Source organism: Lepisosteus platostomus, chromosome 8 (genome assembly GCF_059453375.1).
Source record: "Lepisosteus platostomus isolate fLepPlt1 chromosome 8, fLepPlt1.hap1, whole genome shotgun sequence".
Classification (NCBI taxonomy): Eukaryota; Metazoa; Chordata; class Actinopteri; order Semionotiformes; family Lepisosteidae; genus Lepisosteus; species Lepisosteus platostomus.
This window is the reverse complement of record NC_142618.1, coordinates 34,183,598-34,203,497: the sequence shown is the minus strand read 5'-3', so window position 1 is coordinate 34,203,497 and position 19,900 is coordinate 34,183,598.

The following is a 19,900-nucleotide window of genomic DNA, read 5'->3' as shown; positions in this document are numbered from 1 at the left end:
AGTGTGTGGGCTCTTTTGAGCCTTTCAGTTACATAGGGATTCAGTTGTCTGAAAAAACGCGTTTATTTCGGGCTGAAAAACACGTTTTCAAAAGTGTGCTGTTACTGCCCCATAACTTACATGGGGTTGACCAAACTTGCAGAAACATGTTTATTTCTGCTGAAAAACACGTTTTGACACTTTCTGCACACTGGGGTTAAGAGCTGAGTGTGTGGGCTCTTTTGAGCCTTTCAGTTACATAGGGATTCAGTTGTCTGAAAAAACACGTTTATTTCGGGCTGAAAAACACGTTTTCAAAAGTGTGCTGTTACTGCCCCATAACTTACATGGGGGTGACCAAACTTGCAGAAACATGTTTATTTCTGCTGAAAAACACGTTTTGACACTTTCTGCACACTGGGGTTAAGAGCTGAGTGTGTGGGCTCTTTTGAGCCTTTCAGATACATAGGGATTCAGTTGTCTGAAAAAACACGTTTATTTCGGGCTGAAAAACACGTTTTCAAAAGTGTCCTGTTACTGCCCCATAACTTACATGGGGGTGACCAAACTTGCAGAAACATCTTTATTTCTGCTGAAAAACACGTTTTGACACTTTCTGCACACTGCGGTTAAGAGCTGAGTGTGTGGGCTCTTTTGAGCCTTTCAGTTACATAGGGATTCAGTTGTCTGAAATAACGCGTTTATTTCGGGCTGAAAAACACGTTTTCAAAAGTGTGCTGTTACTGCCCCATAACTTACATGGGGGTGACCAAACTTGCAGAAACATGTTTATTTCTGCTGAAAAACATGTTTTGACACTTTCTGCACACTGGGGTTAAGAGCTGAGTGTGTGGGCTGTTTTGAGCCTTTCAGTTACATAGGGATTCAGTTGTCTGAAAAAACGCGTTTATTTCGGGCTGAAAAACACGTTTTCAAAAGTGTGCTGTTACTGCCCCATAACTTACATGGGGGTGACCAAACTTGCAGAAACATGTTTATTTCTGCTGAAAAACATGTTTTGACACTTTCTGCACACTGGGGTTAAGATCTGAGTGTGTGGGCTCTTTTGAGCCTTGCAGTTACATAGGGATTCAGTTGTCTGAAAAAACGCGTTTATTTCGGGCTGAAAAACACGTTTTCAAAAGTGTGCTGTTACTGCCCCATAACTTACATGGGGGTGACCAAACTTGCAGAAACATGTTTATTTCTGCTGAAAAACATGTTTTGACACTTTCTGCACACTGGGGTTAAGAGCTGAGTGTGTGGGCTCTTTTGAGCCTTTCAGTTACATAGGGATTCAGTTGTCTGAAAAAACACGTTTATTTCGGGCTGAAAAACACGTTTTCAAAAGTGTGCTGTTACTGCCCCATAACTTACATGGGGGTGACCAAACTTGCAGAAACATGTTTATTTCTGCTGAAAAACACGTTTTGACACTTTCTGCACACTGGGGTTAAGAGCTGAGTGTGTGGGCTCTTTTGAGCCTTTCAGTTACATAGGGATTCAGTTGTCTGAAAAAACACGTTTATTTCGTGCTGAAAAACACGTTTTCAAAAGTGTGCTGTTAATGCCCCATAACTTACATAGGGGTGACCAAACTTGCAGAAACATGTTTATTTCTGCTGAAAAACATGTTTTGACACTTTCTGCACACTGGGGTTTAGAGCTGAGTGTGTGGGCTCTTTTGAGCCTTGCAGTTACATAGGGATTCAGTTGTCTGAAAAAACGCGTTTATTTCGGGCTGAAAAACACGTTTTCAAAAGTGTGCTGTTACTGCCCCATAACTTACATGGGGGTGACCAAACTTGCAGAAACATGTTTATTTCTGCTGAAAAACATGTTTTGACACTTTCTGCACACTGGGGTTAAGAGCTGAGTGTGTGGGCTCTTTTGAGCCTTGCAGTTACACAGGGATTCAGTTGTCTGAAAAAACGCGTTTATTTCGGGCTGAAAAACACGTTTTTAAAAGTGTCCTGTTACTGCCCCATAACTTACATGGGGGTGACCAAACTTGCAGAAACATGTTTATTTCTGCTGAAAAACACGTTTTGACACTTTCTGCACACTGGGGTTAAGAGCTGAGTGTGTGGGCTCTTTTGAGCCTTTCAGTTACATAAGGATTCAGTTGTCTGAAAAAACGCGTTTATTTCGGGCTGAAAAACACGTTTTCAAAAGTGTGCTGTTACTGCCCCATAACTTACATGGGGGTGACCAAACTTGCAGAAACATGTTTATTTCTGCTGAAAAACATGTTTTGACACTTTCTGTACACTGGGGTTAAGAGCTGAGTGTGTGGGCTCTTTTGAGCCTTGCAGTTACATAGGGATTCAGTTGTCTGAAAAAACGCGTTTATTTCGGGCTGAAAAACACGTTTTCAAAAGTGTGCTGTTACTGCCCCATAACTTACATGGGGGTGACCAAACTTGCAGAAACATGTTTATTTCTGCTGAAAAACATGTTTTGACACTTTCTGCACACTGGGGTTAAGAGCTGAGTGTATGGGCTCTTTTGAGCCTTGCAGTTACATAGGGATTCAGTTGTCTGAAAAAACACGTTTATTTCGTGCTGAAAAACACGTTTTCAAAAGTGTGCTGTTACTGCCCCATAACTTACATGGGGGTGACCAAATTTCAGAAACATGTTTATTTCTGCTGAAAAACATGTTTTGACACTTTCTGCACACTGGGGTTAAGAGCTGAGTGTGTGGGCTCTTTTGAGCCTTGCAGTTACATAGGGATTCAGTTGTCTGAAAAAACGCGTTTATTTCGGGCTTAAAAACACGTTTTCAAAAGTGTGCTGTTACTGCCCCATAACTTACATGGGGTTGACCAAACTTGCAGAAACATGTTTATTTCTGCTGAAAAACACGTTTTGACACTTTCTGCACACTGGGGTTAAGAGCTGAGTGTGTGGGCTCTTTTGAGCCTTTCAGTTACATAGGGATTCAGTTGTCTGAAAAAACACGTTTATTTCGGGCTGAAAAACACGTTTTCAAAAGTGTGCTGTTACTGCCCCATAACTTACATGGGGGTGACCAAACTTGCAGAAACATGTTTATTTCTGCTGAAAAACACGTTTTGACACTTTCTGCACACTGGGGTTAAGAGCTGAGTGTGTGGGCTCTTTTGAGCCTTTCAGTTACATAGGGATTCAGTTGTCTGAAAAAACACGTTTATTTCGGGCTGAAAAACACGTTTTCAAAAGTGTGCTGTTAATGCCCCATAACTTACATGGGGGTGACCAAACTTGCAGAAACATGTTTATTTCTGCTGAAAAACATGTTTTGACACTTTCTGCACACTGGGGTTAAGAGCTGAGTGTGTGGGCTCTTTTGAGCCTTGCAGTTACATAGGGATTCAGTTGTCTGAAAAAACGCGTTTATTTCGGGGTGAAAAACACGTTTTCAAAAGTGTGCTGTTACTGCCCCATAACATACATGGGGTTGACCAAACTTGCAGAAACATGTTTATTTCTGCTGAAAAACACGTTTTGACACTTTCTGCACCCTGGGTTTAAGAGCTGAGTGTGTGGGCTCTTTTGAGCCTTTCAGTTACATAGGGATTCAGTTGTCTGAAAAAACGCGTTTATTTCGGGCTGAAAAACACGTTTTCAAAAGTGTGCTGTTACTGCCCCATAACTTACATGGGGTTGACCAAACTTGCAGAAACATGTTTATTTCTGCTGAAAAACACGTTTTGACACTTTCTGCACACTGGGGTTAAGAGCTGAGTGTGTGGGCTCTTTTGAGCCTTTCAGTTACATAGGGATTCAGTTGTCTGAAAAAACACGTTTATTTCGTGCTGAAAAACACGTTTTCAAAAGTGTGCTGTTAATGCCCCATAACTTACATAGGGGTGACCAAACTTGCAGAAACATGTTTATTTCTGCTGAAAAACATGTTTTGACACTTTCTGCACACTGGGGTTTAGAGCTGAGTGTGTGGGCTCTTTTGAGCCTTGCAGTTACATAGGGATTCAGTTGTCTGAAAAAACGCGTTTATTTCGGGCTGAAAAACACGTTTTCAAAAGTGTGCTGTTACTGCCCCATAACTTACATGGGGGTGACCAAACTTGCAGAAACATGTTTATTTCTGCTGAAAAACATGTTTTGACACTTTCTGCACACTGGGGTTAAGAGCTGAGTGTGTGGGCTCTTTTGAGCCTTGCAGTTACACAGGGATTCAGTTGTCTGAAAAAACGCGTTTATTTCGGGCTGAAAAACACGTTTTTAAAAGTGTCCTGTTACTGCCCCATAACTTACATGGGGGTGACCAAACTTGCAGAAACATGTTTATTTCTGCTGAAAAACACGTTTTGACACTTTCTGCACACTGGGGTTAAGAGCTGAGTGTGTGGGCTCTTTTGAGCCTTTCAGTTACATAAGGATTCAGTTGTCTGAAAAAACGCGTTTATTTCGGGCTGAAAAACACGTTTTCAAAAGTGTGCTGTTACTGCCCCATAACTTACATGGGGGTGACCAAACTTGCAGAAACATGTTTATTTCTGCTGAAAAACATGTTTTGACACTTTCTGTACACTGGGGTTAAGAGCTGAGTGTGTGGGCTCTTTTGAGCCTTGCAGTTACATAGGGATTCAGTTGTCTGAAAAAACGCGTTTATTTCGGGCTTAAAAACACGTTTTCAAAAGTGTGCTGTTACTGCCCCATAACTTACATGGGGTTGACCAAACTTGCAGAAACATGTTTATTTCTGCTGAAAAACACGTTTTGACACTTTCTGCACACTGGGGTTAAGAGCTGAGTGTGTGGGCTCTTTTGAGCCTTTCAGTTACATAGGGATTCAGTTGTCTGAAAAAACACGTTTATTTCGGGCTGAAAAACACGTTTTCAAAAGTGTGCTGTTACTGCCCCATAACTTACATGGGGGTGACCAAACTTGCAGAAACATGTTTATTTCTGCTGAAAAACACGTTTTGACACTTTCTGCACACTGGGGTTAAGAGCTGAGTGTGTGGGCTCTTTTGAGCCTTTCAGTTACATAGGGATTCAGTTGTCTGAAAAAACACGTTTATTTCGTGCTGAAAAACACGTTTTCAAAAGTGTGCTGTTAATGCCCCATAACTTACATAGGGGTGACCAAACTTGCAGAAACATGTTTATTTCTGCTGAAAAACATGTTTTGACACTTTCTGCACACTGGGGTTTAGAGCTGAGTGTGTGGGCTCTTTTGAGCCTTGCAGTTACATAGGGATTCAGTTGTCTGAAAAAACGCGTTTATTTCGGGCTGAAAAACACGTTTTCAAAAGTGTGCTGTTACTGCCCCATAACTTACATGGGGGTGACCAAACTTGCAGAAACATGTTTATTTCTGCTGAAAAACATGTTTTGACACTTTCTGCACACTGGGGTTAAGAGCTGAGTGTGTGGGCTCTTTTGAGCCTTGCAGTTACACAGGGATTCAGTTGTCTGAAAAAACGCGTTTATTTCGGGCTGAAAAACACGTTTTTAAAAGTGTCCTGTTACTGCCCCATAACTTACATGGGGGTGACCAAACTTGCAGAAACATGTTTATTTCTGCTGAAAAACACGTTTTGACACTTTCTGCACACTGGGGTTAAGAGCTGAGTGTGTGGGCTCTTTTGAGCCTTTCAGTTACATAAGGATTCAGTTGTCTGAAAAAACGCGTTTATTTCGGGCTGAAAAACACGTTTTCAAAAGTGTGCTGTTACTGCCCCATAACTTACATGGGGGTGACCAAACTTGCAGAAACATGTTTATTTCTGCTGAAAAACATGTTTTGACACTTTCTGTACACTGGGGTTAAGAGCTGAGTGTGTGGGCTCTTTTGAGCCTTGCAGTTACATAGGGATTCAGTTGTCTGAAAAAACGCGTTTATTTCGGGCTGAAAAACACGTTTTCAAAAGTGTGCTGTTACTGCCCCATAACTTACATGGGGGTGACCAAACTTGCAGAAACATGTTTATTTCTGCTGAAAAACATGTTTTGACACTTTCTGCACACTGGGGTTAAGAGCTGAGTGTATGGGCTCTTTTGAGCCTTGCAGTTACATAGGGATTCAGTTGTCTGAAAAAACACGTTTATTTCGTGCTGAAAAACACGTTTTCAAAAGTGTGCTGTTACTGCCCCATAACTTACATGGGGGTGACCAAATTTCAGAAACATGTTTATTTCTGCTGAAAAACATGTTTTGACACTTTCTGCACACTGGGGTTAAGAGCTGAGTGTGTGGGCTCTTTTGAGCCTTGCAGTTACATAGGGATTCAGTTGTCTGAAAAAACGCGTTTATTTCGGGCTTAAAAACACGTTTTCAAAAGTGTGCTGTTACTGCCCCATAACTTACATGGGGTTGACCAAACTTGCAGAAACATGTTTATTTCTGCTGAAAAACACGTTTTGACACTTTCTGCACACTGGGGTTAAGAGCTGAGTGTGTGGGCTCTTTTGAGCCTTTCAGTTACATAGGGATTCAGTTGTCTGAAAAAACACGTTTATTTCGGGCTGAAAAACACGTTTTCAAAAGTGTGCTGTTACTGCCCCATAACTTACATGGGGGTGACCAAACTTGCAGAAACATGTTTATTTCTGCTGAAAAACACGTTTTGACACTTTCTGCACACTGGGGTTAAGAGCTGAGTGTGTGGGCTCTTTTGAGCCTTTCAGTTACATAGGGATTCAGTTGTCTGAAAAAACACGTTTATTTCGGGCTGAAAAACACGTTTTCAAAAGTGTGCTGTTAATGCCCCATAACTTACATGGGGGTGACCAAACTTGCAGAAACATGTTTATTTCTGCTGAAAAACATGTTTTGACACTTTCTGCACACTGGGGTTAAGAGCTGAGTGTGTGGGCTCTTTTGAGCCTTGCAGTTACATAGGGATTCAGTTGTCTGAAAAAACGCGTTTATTTCGGGCTGAAAAACACGTTTTCAAAAGTGTGCTGTTACTGCCCCATAACTTACATGGGGGTGACCAAACTTGCAGAAACATGTTTATTTCTGCTGAAAAACATGTTTTGACACTTTCTGCACACTGGGGTTAAGAGCTGAGTGTGTGGGCTCTTTTGAGCCTTGCAGTTACACAGGGATTCAGTTGTCTGAAAAAACGCGTTTATTTCGGGCTGAAAAACACGTTTTTAAAAGTGTCCTGTTACTGCCCCATAACTTACATGGGGGTGACCAAACTTGCAGAAACATGTTTATTTCTGCTGAAAAACACGTTTTGACACTTTCTGCACACTGGGGTTAAGAGCTGAGTGTGTGGGCTCTTTTGAGCCTTTCAGTTACATAAGGATTCAGTTGTCTGAAAAAACGCGTTTATTTCGGGCTGAAAAACACGTTTTCAAAAGTGTGCTGTTACTGCCCCATAACTTACATGGGGGTGACCAAACTTGCAGAAACATGTTTATTTCTGCTGAAAAACATGTTTTGACACTTTCTGTACACTGGGGTTAAGAGCTGAGTGTGTGGGCTCTTTTGAGCCTTGCAGTTACATAGGGATTCAGTTGTCTGAAAAAACGCGTTTATTTCGGGCTTAAAAACACGTTTTCAAAAGTGTGCTGTTACTGCCCCATAACTTACATGGGGTTGACCAAACTTGCAGAAACATGTTTATTTCTGCTGAAAAACACGTTTTGACACTTTCTGCACACTGGGGTTAAGAGCTGAGTGTGTGGGCTCTTTTGAGCCTTTCAGTTACATAGGGATTCAGTTGTCTGAAAAAACACGTTTATTTCGGGCTGAAAAACACGTTTTCAAAAGTGTGCTGTTACTGCCCCATAACTTACATGGGGGTGACCAAACTTGCAGAAACATGTTTATTTCTGCTGAAAAACACGTTTTGACACTTTCTGCACACTGGGGTTAAGAGCTGAGTGTGTGGGCTCTTTTGAGCCTTTCAGTTACATAGGGATTCAGTTGTCTGAAAAAACACGTTTATTTCGTGCTGAAAAACACGTTTTCAAAAGTGTGCTGTTAATGCCCCATAACTTACATAGGGGTGACCAAACTTGCAGAAACATGTTTATTTCTGCTGAAAAACATGTTTTGACACTTTCTGCACACTGGGGTTTAGAGCTGAGTGTGTGGGCTCTTTTGAGCCTTGCAGTTACATAGGGATTCAGTTGTCTGAAAAAACGCGTTTATTTCGGGCTGAAAAACACGTTTTCAAAAGTGTGCTGTTACTGCCCCATAACTTACATGGGGGTGACCAAACTTGCAGAAACATGTTTATTTCTGCTGAAAAACATGTTTTGACACTTTCTGCACACTGGGGTTAAGAGCTGAGTGTGTGGGCTCTTTTGAGCCTTGCAGTTACACAGGGATTCAGTTGTCTGAAAAAACGCGTTTATTTCGGGCTGAAAAACACGTTTTTAAAAGTGTCCTGTTACTGCCCCATAACTTACATGGGGGTGACCAAACTTGCAGAAACATGTTTATTTCTGCTGAAAAACACGTTTTGACACTTTCTGCACACTGGGGTTAAGAGCTGAGTGTGTGGGCTCTTTTGAGCCTTTCAGTTACATAAGGATTCAGTTGTCTGAAAAAACGCGTTTATTTCGGGCTGAAAAACACGTTTTCAAAAGTGTGCTGTTACTGCCCCATAACTTACATGGGGGTGACCAAACTTGCAGAAACATGTTTATTTCTGCTGAAAAACATGTTTTGACACTTTCTGTACACTGGGGTTAAGAGCTGAGTGTGTGGGCTCTTTTGAGCCTTGCAGTTACATAGGGATTCAGTTGTCTGAAAAAACGCGTTTATTTCGGGCTGAAAAACACGTTTTCAAAAGTGTGCTGTTACTGCCCCATAACTTACATGGGGGTGACCAAACTTGCAGAAACATGTTTATTTCTGCTGAAAAACATGTTTTGACACTTTCTGCACACTGGGGTTAAGAGCTGAGTGTATGGGCTCTTTTGAGCCTTGCAGTTACATAGGGATTCAGTTGTCTGAAAAAACACGTTTATTTCGTGCTGAAAAACACGTTTTCAAAAGTGTGCTGTTACTGCCCCATAACTTACATGGGGGTGACCAAATTTCAGAAACATGTTTATTTCTGCTGAAAAACATGTTTTGACACTTTCTGCACACTGGGGTTAAGAGCTGAGTGTGTGGGCTCTTTTGAGCCTTGCAGTTACATAGGGATTCAGTTGTCTGAAAAAACGCGTTTATTTCGGGCTTAAAAACACGTTTTCAAAAGTGTGCTGTTACTGCCCCATAACTTACATGGGGTTGACCAAACTTGCAGAAACATGTTTATTTCTGCTGAAAAACACGTTTTGACACTTTCTGCACACTGGGGTTAAGAGCTGAGTGTGTGGGCTCTTTTGAGCCTTTCAGTTACATAGGGATTCAGTTGTCTGAAAAAACACGTTTATTTCGGGCTGAAAAACACGTTTTCAAAAGTGTGCTGTTACTGCCCCATAACTTACATGGGGGTGACCAAACTTGCAGAAACATGTTTATTTCTGCTGAAAAACACGTTTTGACACTTTCTGCACACTGGGGTTAAGAGCTGAGTGTGTGGGCTCTTTTGAGCCTTTCAGTTACATAGGGATTCAGTTGTCTGAAAAAACACGTTTATTTCGGGCTGAAAAACACGTTTTCAAAAGTGTGCTGTTAATGCCCCATAACTTACATGGGGGTGACCAAACTTGCAGAAACATGTTTATTTCTGCTGAAAAACATGTTTTGACACTTTCTGCACACTGGGGTTAAGAGCTGAGTGTGTGGGCTCTTTTGAGCCTTGCAGTTACATAGGGATTCAGTTGTCTGAAAAAACGCGTTTATTTCGGGGTGAAAAACACGTTTTCAAAAGTGTGCTGTTACTGCCCCATAACATACATGGGGTTGACCAAACTTGCAGAAACATGTTTATTTCTGCTGAAAAACACGTTTTGACACTTTCTGCACCCTGGGTTTAAGAGCTGAGTGTGTGGGCTCTTTTGAGCCTTTCAGTTACATAGGGATTCAGTTGTCTGAAAAAACGCGTTTATTTCGGGCTGAAAAACACGTTTTCAAAAGTGTGCTGTTACTGCCCCATAACTTACATGGGGTTGACCAAACTTGCAGAAACATGTTTATTTCTGCTGAAAAACACGTTTTGACACTTTCTGCACACTGGGGTTAAGAGCTGAGTGTGTGGGCTCTTTTGAGCCTTTCAGTTACATAGGGATTCAGTTGTCTGAAAAAACACGTTTATTTCGTGCTGAAAAACACGTTTTCAAAAGTGTGCTGTTAATGCCCCATAACTTACATAGGGGTGACCAAACTTGCAGAAACATGTTTATTTCTGCTGAAAAACATGTTTTGACACTTTCTGCACACTGGGGTTTAGAGCTGAGTGTGTGGGCTCTTTTGAGCCTTGCAGTTACATAGGGATTCAGTTGTCTGAAAAAACGCGTTTATTTCGGGCTGAAAAACACGTTTTCAAAAGTGTGCTGTTACTGCCCCATAACTTACATGGGGGTGACCAAACTTGCAGAAACATGTTTATTTCTGCTGAAAAACATGTTTTGACACTTTCTGCACACTGGGGTTAAGAGCTGAGTGTGTGGGCTCTTTTGAGCCTTGCAGTTACACAGGGATTCAGTTGTCTGAAAAAACGCGTTTATTTCGGGCTGAAAAACACGTTTTTAAAAGTGTCCTGTTACTGCCCCATAACTTACATGGGGGTGACCAAACTTGCAGAAACATGTTTATTTCTGCTGAAAAACACGTTTTGACACTTTCTGCACACTGGGGTTAAGAGCTGAGTGTGTGGGCTCTTTTGAGCCTTTCAGTTACATAAGGATTCAGTTGTCTGAAAAAACGCGTTTATTTCGGGCTGAAAAACACGTTTTCAAAAGTGTGCTGTTACTGCCCCATAACTTACATGGGGGTGACCAAACTTGCAGAAACATGTTTATTTCTGCTGAAAAACATGTTTTGACACTTTCTGTACACTGGGGTTAAGAGCTGAGTGTGTGGGCTCTTTTGAGCCTTGCAGTTACATAGGGATTCAGTTGTCTGAAAAAACGCGTTTATTTCGGGCTGAAAAACACGTTTTCAAAAGTGTGCTGTTACTGCCCCATAACTTACATGGGGGTGACCAAACTTGCAGAAACATGTTTATTTCTGCTGAAAAACATGTTTTGACACTTTCTGCACACTGGGGTTAAGAGCTGAGTGTATGGGCTCTTTTGAGCCTTGCAGTTACATAGGGATTCAGTTGTCTGAAAAAACACGTTTATTTCGTGCTGAAAAACACGTTTTCAAAAGTGTGCTGTTACTGCCCCATAACTTACATGGGGGTGACCAAATTTCAGAAACATGTTTATTTCTGCTGAAAAACATGTTTTGACACTTTCTGCACACTGGGGTTAAGAGCTGAGTGTGTGGGCTCTTTTGAGCCTTGCAGTTACATAGGGATTCAGTTGTCTGAAAAAACGCGTTTATTTCGGGCTTAAAAACACGTTTTCAAAAGTGTGCTGTTACTGCCCCATAACTTACATGGGGTTGACCAAACTTGCAGAAACATGTTTATTTCTGCTGAAAAACACGTTTTGACACTTTCTGCACACTGGGGTTAAGAGCTGAGTGTGTGGGCTCTTTTGAGCCTTTCAGTTACATAGGGATTCAGTTGTCTGAAAAAACACGTTTATTTCGGGCTGAAAAACACGTTTTCAAAAGTGTGCTGTTACTGCCCCATAACTTACATGGGGGTGACCAAACTTGCAGAAACATGTTTATTTCTGCTGAAAAACACGTTTTGACACTTTCTGCACACTGGGGTTAAGAGCTGAGTGTGTGGGCTCTTTTGAGCCTTTCAGTTACATAGGGATTCAGTTGTCTGAAAAAACACGTTTATTTCGGGCTGAAAAACACGTTTTCAAAAGTGTGCTGTTAATGCCCCATAACTTACATGGGGGTGACCAAACTTGCAGAAACATGTTTATTTCTGCTGAAAAACATGTTTTGACACTTTCTGCACACTGGGGTTAAGAGCTGAGTGTGTGGGCTCTTTTGAGCCTTGCAGTTACATAGGGATTCAGTTGTCTGAAAAAACGCGTTTATTTCGGGGTGAAAAACACGTTTTCAAAAGTGTGCTGTTACTGCCCCATAACATACATGGGGTTGACCAAACTTGCAGAAACATGTTTATTTCTGCTGAAAAACACGTTTTGACACTTTCTGCACCCTGGGTTTAAGAGCTGAGTGTGTGGGCTCTTTTGAGCCTTTCAGTTACATAGGGATTCAGTTGTCTGAAAAAACGCGTTTATTTCGGGCTGAAAAACACGTTTTCAAAAGTGTGCTGTTACTGCCCCATAACTTACATGGGGTTGACCAAACTTGCAGAAACATGTTTATTTCTGCTGAAAAACACGTTTTGACACTTTCTGCACACTGGGGTTAAGAGCTGAGTGTGTGGGCTCTTTTGAGCCTTTCAGTTACATAGGGATTCAGTTGTCTGAAAAAACACGTTTATTTCGGGCTGAAAAACACGTTTTCAAAAGTGTGCTGTTACTGCCCCATAACTTACATGGGGGTGACCAAACTTGCAGAAACATCTTTATTTCTGCTGAAAAACACGTTTTGACACTTTCTGCACACTGCGGTTAAGAGCTGAGTGTGTGGGCTCTTTTGAGCCTTTCAGTTACATAGGGATTCAGTTGTCTGAAATAACGCGTTTATTTCGGGCTGAAAAACACGTTTTCAAAAGTGTGCTGTTACTGCCCCATAACTTACATGGGGGTGACCAAACTTGCAGAAACATGTTTATTTCTGCTGAAAAACATGTTTTGACACTTTCTGCACACTGGGGTTAAGAGCTGAGTGTGTGGGCTGTTTTGAGCCTTTCAGTTACATAGGGATTCAGTTGTCTGAAAAAACGCGTTTATTTCGGGCTGAAAAACACGTTTTCAAAAGTGTGCTGTTACTGCCCCATAACTTACATGGGGGTGACCAAACTTGCAGAAACATGTTTATTTCTGCTGAAAAACATGTTTTGACACTTTCTGCACACTGGGGTTAAGATCTGAGTGTGTGGGCTCTTTTGAGCCTTGCAGTTACATAGGGATTCAGTTGTCTGAAAAAACGCGTTTATTTCGGGCTGAAAAACACGTTTTCAAAAGTGTGCTGTTAATGCCCCATAACTTACATGGGGGTGACCAAACTTGCAGAAACATGTTTATTTCTGCTGAAAAACATGTTTTGACACTTTCTGCACACTGGGGTTAAGAGCTGAGTGTGTGGGCTCTTTTGAGCCTTGCAGTTACATAGGGATTCAGTTGTCTGAAAAAACGCGTTTATTTCGGGCTTAAAAACACGTTTTCAAAAGTGTGCTGTTACTGCCCCATAACTTACATGGGGTTGACCAAACTTGCAGAAACATGTTTATTTCTGCTGAAAAACACGTTTTGACACTTTCTGCACACTGGGGTTAAGAGCTGAGTGTGTGGGCTCTTTTGAGCCTTTCAGTTACATAGGGATTCAGTTGTCTGAAAAAACGCGTTTATTTCGGGCTGAAAAACACGTTTTCAAAAGTGTGCTGTTACTGCCCCATAACTTACATGGGGGTGACCAAACTTGCAGAAACATGTTTATTTCTGCTGAAAAACACGTTTTGACACTTTCTGCACACTGGGGTTAAGAGCTGAGTGTGTGGGCTCTTTTGAGCCTTTCAGTTACATAGGGATTCAGTTGTCTGAAAAAACACGTTTATTTCGTGCTGAAAAACACGTTTTCAAAAGTGTGCTGTTAATGCCCCATAACTTACATAGGGGTGACCAAACTTGCAGAAACATGTTTATTTCTGCTGAAAAACATGTTTTGACACTTTCTGCACACTGGGGTTTAGAGCTGAGTGTGTGGGCTCTTTTGAGCCTTGCAGTTACATAGGGATTCAGTTGTCTGAAAAAACGCGTTTATTTCGGGCTGAAAAACACGTTTTCAAAAGTGTGCTGTTACTGCCCCATAACTTACATGGGGGTGACCAAACTTGCAGAAACATGTTTATTTCTGCTGAAAAACATGTTTTGACACTTTCTGCACACTGGGGTTAAGAGCTGAGTGTGTGGGCTCTTTTGAGCCTTGCAGTTACACAGGGATTCAGTTGTCTGAAAAAACGCGTTTATTTCGGGCTGAAAAACACGTTTTTAAAAGTGTCCTGTTACTGCCCCATAACTTACATGGGGGTGACCAAACTTGCAGAAACATGTTTATTTCTGCTGAAAAACACGTTTTGACACTTTCTGCACACTGGGGTTAAGAGCTGAGTGTGTGGGCTCTTTTGAGCCTTTCAGTTACATAAGGATTCAGTTGTCTGAAAAAACGCGTTTATTTCGGGCTGAAAAACACGTTTTCAAAAGTGTGCTGTTACTGCCCCATAACTTACATGGGGGTGACCAAACTTGCAGAAACATGTTTATTTCTGCTGAAAAACATGTTTTGACACTTTCTGTACACTGGGGTTAAGAGCTGAGTGTGTGGGCTCTTTTGAGCCTTGCAGTTACATAGGGATTCAGTTGTCTGAAAAAACGCGTTTATTTCGGGCTGAAAAACACGTTTTCAAAAGTGTGCTGTTACTGCCCCATAACTTACATGGGGGTGACCAAACTTGCAGAAACATGTTTATTTCTGCTGAAAAACATGTTTTGACACTTTCTGCACACTGGGGTTAAGAGCTGAGTGTATGGGCTCTTTTGAGCCTTGCAGTTACATAGGGATTCAGTTGTCTGAAAAAAACGCGTTTATTTCGGGCTGAAAAACACGTTTTCAAAAGTGTGCTGTTACTGCCCCATAACTTACATGGGGGTGACCAAACTTGCAGAAACTTGTTTATTTCTGCTGAAAAACATGTTTTGACACTTTCTGCACACTGGGGTTAAGAGCTGAGTGTGTGGGCTCTTTTGAGCCTTTCAGTTACTTAGGGATTCAGTTGTCTGAAAAAACACGTTTATTTCGGGCTGAAAAACACGTTTTCAAAAGTGTGCTGTTACTGCCCCATAACTTACATGGGGGTGACCAAACTTGCAGAAACATGTTTATTTCTGCTTAAAACCACGTTTTGACACTTTCTGCACACTGGGGTTAAGAGCTGAGTGTGTGGGCTCTTTTGAGCCTTTCAGTTACATAGGGATTCAGTTGTCTGAAAAAAACACGTTTATTTCGTGCTGAAAAACACGTTTTCAAAAGTGTGCTGTTACTGCCCCATAACTTACATGGGGGTGACCAAATTTCAGAAACATGTTTATTTCTGCTGAAAAACATGTTTTGACACTTTCTGCACACTGGGGTTAAGAGCTGAGTGTGTGGGCTCTTTTGAGCATTTCAGTTACATAGGGATTCAGTTGTCTGAAAAAACACGTTTATTTCGTGCTGAAAAACACGTTTTCAAAAGTGTGCTGTTACTGCCCCATAACTTACATGGGGGTGACCAAATTTCAGAAACATGTTTATTTCTGCTGAAAAACATGTTTTGACACTTTCTGCACACTGGGGTTAAGAGCTGAGTGTGTGGGCTCTTTTGAGCCTTGCAGTTACATAGGGATTCAGTTGTCTGAAAAAACGCGTTTATTTCGGGCTTAAAAACACGTTTTCAAAAGTGTGCTGTTACTGCCCCATAACTTACATGGGGTTGACCAAACTTGCAGAAACATGTTTATTTCTGCTGAAAAACACGTTTTGACACTTTCTGCACACTGGGGTTAAGAGCTGAGTGTGTGGGCTCTTTTGAGCCTTTCAGTTACATAGGGATTCAGTTGTCTGAAAAAACACGTTTATTTCGGGCTGAAAAACACGTTTTCAAAAGTGTGCTGTTACTGCCCCATAACTTACATGGGGGTGACCAAACTTGCAGAAACATGTTTATTTCTGCTGAAAAACACGTTTTGACACTTTCTGCACACTGGGGTTAAGAGCTGAGTGTGTGGGCTCTTTTGAGCCTTTCAGTTACATAGGGATTCAGTTGTCTGAAAAAACACGTTTATTTCGGGCTGAAAAACACGTTTTCAAAAGTGTGCTGTTAATGCCCCATAACTTACATGGGGGTGACCAAACTTGCAGAAACATGTTTATTTCTGCTGAAAAACATGTTTTGACACTTTCTGCACACTGGGGTTAAGAGCTGAGTGTGTGGGCTCTTTTGAGCCTTGCAGTTACATAGGGATTCAGTTGTCTGAAAAAACGCGTTTATTTCGGGCTGAAAAACACGTTTTCAAAAGTGTGCTGTTACTGCCCCATAACATACATGGGGTTGACCAAACTTGCAGAAACATGTTTATTTCTGCTGAAAAACACGTTTTGACACTTTCTGCACCCTGGGGTTAAGAGCTGAGTGTGTGGGCTCTTTTGAGCCTTTCAGTTACATAGGGATTCAGTTGTCTGAAAAAACGCGTTTATTTCGGGCTGAAAAACACGTTTTCAAAAGTGTGCTGTTACTGCCCCATAACTTACATGGGGTTGACCAAACTTGCAGAAACATGTTTATTTCTGCTGAAAAACACGTTTTGACACTTTCTGCACACTGGGGTTAAGAGCTGAGTGTGTGGGCTCTTTTGAGCCTTTCAGTTACATAGGGATTCAGTTGTCTGAAAAAACACGTTTATTTCGGGCTGAAAAACACGTTTTCAAAAGTGTGCTGTTACTGCCCCATAACTTACATGGGGGTGACCAAACTTGCAGAAACATGTTTATTTCTGCTGAAAAACACGTTTTGACACTTTCTGCACACTGGGGTTAAGAGCTGAGTGTGTGGGCTCTTTTGAGCCTTTCAGATACATAGGGATTCAGTTGTCTGAAAAAACACGTTTATTTCGGGCTGAAAAACACGTTTTCAAAAGTGTCCTGTTACTGCCCCATAACTTACATGGGGGTGACCAAACTTGCAGAAACATGTTTATTTCTGCTGAAAAACACGTTTTGACACTTTCTGCACACTGGGGTTAAGAGCTGAGTGTGTGGGCTCTTTTGAGCCTTTCAGTTACATAGGGATTCAGTTGTCTGAAAAAACGCGTTTATTTCGGGCTGAAAAACACGTTTTCAAAAGTGTGCTGTTACTGCCCCATAACTTACATGGGGGTGACCAAACTTGCAGAAACATGTTTATTTCTGCTGAAAAACATGTTTTGACACTTTCTGCACACTGGGGTTAAGAGCTGAGTGTGTGGGCTGTTTTGAGCCTTTCAGTTACATAGGGATTCAGTTGTCTGAAAAAACGCGTTTATTTCGGGCTGAAAAACACGTTTTCAAAAGTGTGCTGTTACTGCCCCATAACTTACATGGGGGTGACCAAACTTGCAGAAACATGTTTATTTCTGCTGAAAAACATGTTTTGACACTTTCTGCACACTGGGGTTAAGAGCTGAGTGTGTGGGCTCTTTTGAGCCTTGCAGTTACATAGGGATTCAGTTGTCTGAAAAAACGCGTTTATTTCGGGCTGAAAAACACGTTTTCAAAAGTGTGCTGTTAATGCCCCATAACTTACATGGGGGTGACCAAACTTGCAGAAACATGTTTATTTCTGCTGAAAAACATGTTTTGACACTTTCTGCACACTGGGGTTAAGAGCTGAGTGTGTGGGCTCTTTTGAGCCTTGCAGTTACATAGGGATTCAGTTGTCTGAAAAAACGCGTTTATTTCGGGCTTAAAAACACGTTTTCAAAAGTGTGCTGTTACTGCCCCATAACTTACATGGGGTTGACCAAACTTGCAGAAACATGTTTATTTCTGCTGAAAAACACGTTTTGACACTTTCTGCACACTGGGGTTAAGAGCTGAGTGTGTGGGCTCTTTTGAGCCTTTCAGTTACATAGGGATTCAGTTGTCTGAAAAAACGCGTTTATTTCGGGCTGAAAAACACGTTTTCAAAAGTGTGCTGTTACTGCCCCATAACTTACATGGGGGTGACCAAACTTGCAGAAACATGTTTATTTCTGCTGAAAAACATGTTTTGACACTTTCTGTACACTGGGGTTAAGAGCTGAGTGTGTGGGCTCTTTTGAGCCTTGCAGTTACATAGGGATTCAGTTGTCTGAAAAAACGCGTTTATTTCGGGCTGAAAAACACGTTTTCAAAAGTGTGCTGTTACTGCCCCATAACTTACATGGGGGTGACCAAACTTGCAGAAACATGTTTATTTCTGCTGAAAAACATGTTTTGACACTTTCTGCACACTGGGGTTAAGAGCTGAGTGTATGGGCTCTTTTGAGCCTTGCAGTTACATAGGGATTCAGTTGTCTGAAAAAAACGCGTTTATTTCGGGCTGAAAAACACGTTTTCAAAAGTGTGCTGTTACTGCCCCATAACTTACATGGGGGTGACCAAACTTGCAGAAACTTGTTTATTTCTGCTGAAAAACATGTTTTGACACTTTCTGCACACTGGGGTTAAGAGCTGAGTGTGTGGGCTCTTTTGAGCCTTTCAGTTACTTAGGGATTCAGTTGTCTGAAAAAACACGTTTATTTCGGGCTGAAAAACACGTTTTCAAAAGTGTGCTGTTACTGCCCCATAACTTACATGGGGGTGACCAAACTTGCAGAAACATGTTTATTTCTGCTTAAAACCACGTTTTGACACTTTCTGCACACTGGGGTTAAGAGCTGAGTGTGTGGGCTCTTTTGAGCCTTTCAGTTACATAGGGATTCAGTTGTCTGAAAAAACACGTTTATTTCGTGCTGAAAAACACGTTTTCAAAAGTGTGCTGTTACTGCCCCATAACTTACATGGGGGTGACCAAATTTCAGAAACATGTTTATTTCTGCTGAAAAACATGTTTTGACACTTTCTGCACACTGGGGTTAAGAGCTGAGTGTGTGGGCTCTTTTGAGCCTTTCAGTTACATAGGGATTCAGTTGTCTGAAAAAACACGTTTATTTCGTGCTGAAAAACACGTTTTCAAAAGTGTGCTGTTACTGCCCCATAACTTACATGGGGGTGACCAAATTTCAGAAACATGTTTATTTCTGCTGAAAAACACGTTTTGACACTTTCTGCACACTGGGGTTAAGAGCTGAGTGTGTGGGCTCTTTTGAGCCTTTCAGTTACATAGGGATTCAGTTGTCTGAAAAAACACGTTTATTTCGGGCTGAAAAACACGTTTTCAAAAGTGTGCTGTTAATGCCCCATAACTTACATGGGGGTGACCAAACTTGCAGAAACATGTTTATTTCTGCTGAAAAACACGTTTTGACACTTTCTGCACACTGGGGTTAAGAGCTGAGTGTGTGGGCTCTTTTGAGCCTTTCAGTTACATAGGGATTCAGTTGTCTGAAATAACGCGTTTATTTCGGGCTGAAAAACACGTTTTCAAAAGTGTGCTGTTACTGCCCCATAACTTACATGGGGGTGACCAAACTTGCAGAAACATGTTTATTTCTGCTGAAAAACATGTTTTGACACTTTCTGCACACTGGGGTTAAGAGCTGAGTGTGTGGGCTGTTTTGAGCCTTTCAGTTACATAGGGATTCAGTTGTCTGAAAAAACGCGTTTATTTCGGGCTGAAAAACACGTTTTCAAAAGTGTGCTGTTACTGCCCCATAACTTACATGGGGGTGACCAAACTTGCAGAAACATGTTTATTTCTGCTGAAAAACATGTTTTGACACTTTCTGCACACTGGGGTTAAGAGCTGAGTGTGTGGGCTCTTTTGAGCCTTGCAGTTTCATAGGGATTCAGTTGTCTGAAAAAACGCGTTTATTTCGGGCTGAAAAACACGTTTTCAAAAGTGTGCTGTTAATGCCCCATAACTTACATGGGGGTGACCAAACTTGCAGAAACATGTTTATTTCTGCTGAAAAACATGTTTTGACACTTTCTGCACACTGGGGTTAAGAGCTGAGTGTGTGGGCTCTTTTGAGCCTTGCAGTTACATAGGGATTCAGTTGTCTGAAAAAACGCGTTTATTTCGGGCTTAAAAACACGTTTTCAAAAGTGTGCTGTTACTGCCCCATAACTTACATGGGGTTG